This window comes from Nannobrachium achirus (genome assembly GCF_963921795.1).
Source record: "Nannobrachium achirus genome assembly, chromosome: 12".
Lineage (NCBI taxonomy): Eukaryota > Metazoa > Chordata > Actinopteri > Myctophiformes > Myctophidae > Nannobrachium > Nannobrachium achirus.
The window spans coordinates 56,144,014-56,150,036 of record NC_137832.1 but is presented as its reverse complement, the minus strand read 5'-3'; positions in this window follow the sequence as shown (position 1 = coordinate 56,150,036).

Sequence of the window (6,023 nt, the reverse complement as noted above, 5' to 3'; positions counted from 1 at the left end):
CTACGCATTATATCTACTATTATAACCAGAACCACCCCCGTACGTTGCTGAGTGGCGTCGCCTGCAGGCCTCTATACTAGTGTCTTTTCCGTTTTCGCTCAACATTAAATATAGAGTAACAAAGTCATGACGTGACTCGCTCATCCCCCGGTTCCAATTAAGTAATTCTCTATGGAGAATAACATTGAGTCATCTTAAAATCGTCTCATATAAGCATTGCGGTCCAAAAATAAACAAACGGTCTTTGCGATATTGTCGGCGAGGTGGCTCCGTGTGGTTTATGATAGTCAGTCACTCATATTTGATAAAGCCTGTTTCTAGCGAAAATGTAACTAATTCGGCGACAGTAACATTAGCGTTTTTTCACCATCAGTTGATTCTTCATATCCATATGAGTCAAACCGCTGAGATAATTTGTTTATAATTGGAACACTGTTCTTATATGACGCGATATGAAAAAGGTCTATGGGAATTCAGAATGGGGGAAGAAAACCGCGAACCAGGTAGGATGTGTAATTTACGTCACACTTCACTACTCTATAATAGCAGAACATAGCCGTTTGGTGAGCTCACGAGGCGTTGGGAGCTCGACGATCTGCTCTTTTCTGCTGAAGTTTCTCCCAGAATACGGATGCTGTGGTTTGAGTGGTTTATGGAGGAGAGGAGATTGTCACATTACTTTTTAGTATAAGCTCTCTGTGCTGAGTTCCCAGAACTCTGGGTTAGTGCTACCTCCTGAGCAGGGCCCTGTGCATTAGGTTCTAAGAACCATGTGGAACCCAAGCCGTAGCGTCATGGAAACAAACCCAAAAACCTGTGAAATACGTTAACACAGCGCGGCTCACTTCGGTTTTTGTAGTCGAAAAGAGACATGAATGTCAGGTCAAACAGGGGAAGAGTACTGTAATCTAAACCTATCCAGAGAACTGAAATCTTCTACTCCCTCTCTGTCTCTCTCTCTCTCTCAATACATATTTACATGCACACAAAAACCATGTTACTGTGAGAAATCTGGTTAAAGAGATCTTTCAACCACATAGCACTGGATAACCGGCCGAGTCAGCGGACAAATAATACGGTATTAACTGCTGAATAATATAAATAATAGCCCAGTGGTTTTGCAATGAGTTAAGTAGGCAACGTCATGGACACACGTTTGGGTGACGTACTACTATTGTCTCCACCACTTGAGGGGAGAATTCAAGAATGTTTTCGGCTGTTGATTGATGAGAGGTAGGGTTGTCGATTCATTGTCGGACAAATAATTGCCCATTAACATTTTAATTGCGTTTAGAACATATATATCAAAATTGCATTCACGTTTGCCATTTAGGCTTTGTAAACAAAACAATGGCAAAGGAAAGAGAAGATGTGACAAACAATACAGAGAAATGACTGACAATGACCAGTACTAATAATCAAAGGCCATATCTAATAATTTTATTCTTTAAACTTCTTTCAAAAACAACAGAAAAAACTGCCAAACCTTTCAGATTGGCAGTTTTTTTTTGGCTATTTTGTCAACATAAAGTTGCACAGATGAAAGGAACAGATGGAAGTGATTATGTAATGATTGGGACAGGCCTATGCTACAGAGAGTATATTCATGACTAGTGGTATAGGTTTAATGAAATAATGTGTCAGACATTTAAAATGATGTGTGTAAAGCTATAAGATAAGCGAGAGAGAAGTGAATACTACTTACTAGTATAGCGCGGTTAGTACCACTTTAGAAGTAGCCTAAAAGGAACTGCAAAAGCGTTTGCAGCAAAGCAAAGCACACTAAAATGATTGTTATTAATGTTGCCTAGATACACAAGCTAAAATAACGTAAATATATTATATACACAAAGAGTTTCAGGAAGTTTAAGATAGTTTCCCAAATTGTCACAAATAGCTGATCTACAAAGATTATAGATTGTTTCTTCGATATTCCCATTTTCATGTAGATAATTAGATTAAACTGTATTAGTAGGTGGGCCCAGAGACTTCTAAAGACATGGTCATCTAAAGACATGGTCACACATGTGCGTCATATGTATCACATAGCTTCCCGTTCACTTCCACTATATAGGAGCAAAGACATTGGTATAGTGTGAAGCGCCAGGTTCAACAATTGCCGCCAACCAATCAGACAGAAGTGCCATGCGTTGACTCCGCTTACCAATTCTGCTAATTAAGGTGACTGCATGTTCAATTTCACAGCTCAATGGTTCAATATGTACACTCAGAGTCATGGGGGTCTTTGAAATTTAGACCTAAGGCCAATTCAAAAAATGCCTTCTAAGTCCTGACCTACAGTAGGTTTTCTGAAAAAAACGTTTTCTTATTTTTATTTTATATTTATTCAAACATAGAAATACAAATAAATATGTTGCTATACTGTACATAGCAACAACTAGGCCTACACAAAAATTGTTCCCGTCCATAATGGGCTAAAAAGTGAACCCACTGTGCTACACTAAATGGAACAGAGCCTTATTATAATAATTAGTATAATTGGTATGACCCGTGAAGGAAGATAGGTAGGAAGAGGCCCAATTTCTTTCCAATATGTCTGCTGTGCTGTGCATAGAGCCGATTCAATTCAATACAACTTTATTATAGAGCCAAGAATGTTTGCGACAATGGTAACAAAAAACTCTTTTTAACTGGAAGTAACGCCAGGCAGACCCAGGCTCTAGGGCGGCCATCTGTCCCGCCACATACAGTATGAAGCATGTGTGTGACTGTGCCATAACAGGGCATAGTGATGATCTGAACCACAACAATTAGAATCTGAATCAAATCTTTATTGTCACATCCTTTTCATAAGTAAAATGGGTGAAATTCTTATTAGTGCAGGCTTGTCAGTGTTAAAGAAGAAGTAAGATAATTAGAGCATAAAATAGAAAGAGGGGAGACATATTAGAGTGCATAATATATAGCTAATTTAAAGACGTGAGGATTAAGAGTCATAAAATATATGTATAAAGGAGCATCAATATTGTATATGAACGATGAATATGAATGATGGATGTGAACCATGATGGATCCCCATGATGCCAGTGAGGTTTTCAATGGATTTCTTCAAATCAAACTTGACTTGTTTCTTTTAAAACATGCATTATGTTCTCGCTCCAAAGTGGCTTTTGCCTGTTGAATTCGTTAAGTTTTTTACTTTTGCGACGGTCTGTGTCTGCTGTTTTCTGCACACTCACAAGAAGCAATTTCTGTGTTAAACCTCAGTGCGATCGCTGCCTACATATCTTCAGACATTTATATCAGCGTTGCTTCGTTGCAGTGGCTCTTGAAGTGTGGTCCTCAGCTGATTGATAGTCGAGAGCCAAATGGACCCTTACGGGTCTGTAACTCTGAGAGTTTACAAATGGAACCATTTGAACACAAAACATTTGTACAATCTTAGATTTAGGGGGTCCGACTGTCTCCTATAATGCAATGGTTCACAAACTTCTTTTATTTTTATTTTTTTGCTTGCTGTGACAAATGCGGGTTTTGTCTGGCAGAAATCCAAGCCGTGTTAACCGGATTTGGGATTGCTAGCAATCCCTGGACACACAAGCCAGGTTTTCATGTTTACTCCATGTTTCTGACATAAGAGTAGTGCCAGTTTATGCATCTATCTCTCTCTGCGCTCTCTCTCTCTCTCTCTCTCTCTCTCTCTCTCTCTCTCTCTCTCTATCCTGTCTGTATCTCTCTCTCTCTGTCTCTCTACCTCTCTCTTTCTCGCCCTCCCTTTGCTTTGTTGTTAAGTTGCATCATCACCTCCCCATGTGTGATCAGGAGTTGCTATGGTTACCAACGGTGTTTTAAAAATGATTGAACATGCATTTTCCTTGCTTTCTTCATGTTTGTTATCCATCCGTTGCCGTGGTAACTGGTTCTCAACGCTGGGTCCCAAAATGGACACTTACGGGTCTGTAGCTCTGAGAGTATAACTGTTGGCTAACTGCTGGAACCATGCGGTCCAATGAGTGAGCAGGATGCCAAACACCTCGTCTTAAGCCCTTTGCACACAGGACCGTTGCGTTTTTTTCGTTTGCGGTATGAATAAAACGCATTGGATTTGGTGTGCAAGGCTGTGCGGAATCGGCGCTGCGGATCCAAAAAGGAGTCATAAAAGGAGTGATGAGTTTTTTACCGCATGCGACAAGACGCACAAATCGAACTGGGTTCGATCGAGAAAAAAACGCACGGCGGCAGCCACTCGGCGCACGGCTAATTCGGAGCCGGTGTGCATGAGGTCATAGAGAATCATTGTTTTCTTTTCAAAAAATTATATTGTCCGTTTTATCCGTGCGGTTAAACGCGCCTGTGTGCAAAGGGCTGCCGCCGTGCGTTTTTTTCTCGATCGAACCCAGTTCGATTCGTGCGTCTTGTCGCATGCGGTAAAAAACTCATCACTCCTTTTATGACTCCTTTTTGGATCCGCAGCGCCGATTCCGCACAGCCTTGCACACCAAATCCAATGCGTTTTATTCATGCCGCAAACGAAAAAAACGCAACTGTCCTGTGTGCAAAGGGCTTAACTCTCCAGTGAGTGGACAGGATAATGTGTGGATAAAACCTCAGAGCTTGGTGGTGTCCGCTCTTTTCTCTCCCATCCATATTAACCACATTTTTTATGTACAATATTTGTATAGTATAATTAATATCTATATATGTTATACGAGAGATTTTCTGCCTGGATTCCGTTGGCAGTGTATATGAACTTGTTCACATTCTAACGACATCATTTTATATATTTCAATTTATTCTCCACTTCATTCGCGTACATGGAAGCAGAGTTCTTTCTATCTGCCTGACTGTCTGACTTTGCAGTCGGTTGTTTACAGTAGGACTTAATCTGATTGGTGAAAGCAGACGGTCAAACAAATGATAGTATGTTCTGGGTTATTGAGGCCGCAGTGTGTTCACACACTGTCGGTAGGTTGGAGTGGCTCATTTTCTGTATCGGCCAAGAACAAGGGTATCTATCTATCCCCTTTTCATCATTCCAGACCCCTGGGAGACGGATTGCTGTGGTGCAGCGCTACACCTACCATCAGCTAGCTCCCAGTGCTTACAACAACATACTTAACATCAGCTCCCAGCCCTTACTCTCACACTTATCAATCAGCTCCCCAGTACCTACAGCAACACCTACAGTACCATCAGCTCACAGTCCTTACACTTACACAGACCATCAGCGCCCACTACTTACAGCAACACCTACCAGTTCTTACTACAACACCTACCATCAGCGCCCATTATTTACAACAGGGGTCTTCAACAGGGGGTCTGGGACCCCTTGGGGGTCCTCAGAGTTTCTACTTGGGGTCCTCCAAATCTTTGAGTGATAGAAACTTTACTTTTTTATATTAACCACTTGAACCCGAGCATCCATATTCTGCAAACTTTAGCCAAAAATAGCAGATCTACAAGCTCACACGCTGCGAGGCGTTGTGAGCTTGTAGATCGGCTATTTTTGGCAAAGAGCTTTGGTGTAGAGGGGGAAAAGAGCAGACTAAGTACAGAGTGAAAGGTCAAGTTTTATAAGTATTGACGGTTCCAGAGGTTAAATATCTGAAAACACAAATTGACATGAATCCAAAATACACTGATGATTGTGCTGTCAAACAATGAAACTATTATGGAATCTATGAAAAGGTTGTGGGGGTCCCTGCTTCATCTCTCTCTCAACTAAGGGGTTCCTTGGCCTGAAAGCGTTGAAGACCCCTGACTTACAACAACACCTACCAGCAGCTCCCACTATTAAACGCTCAACTTAGTTACCCAAGCCGTGCTACTCATACGCTGACTAGGATCGAACCCAGAACCTTGCAGTCCAACGGCAAGTGCTCTACCGACTGACCTGGACACAAACGTGTTGGTTGATGGCAGTCTGCTCTGAGCAAGGCCTCAGTAACCAGTGATTACCTTGTAGTTTACCTGTAGAATGTTGTCCATGTTAACCAGTTGAGATGTTATGGAAGACATACTATACTATGACTAACTGTTTACTACCATCTCTGTGCTTCATT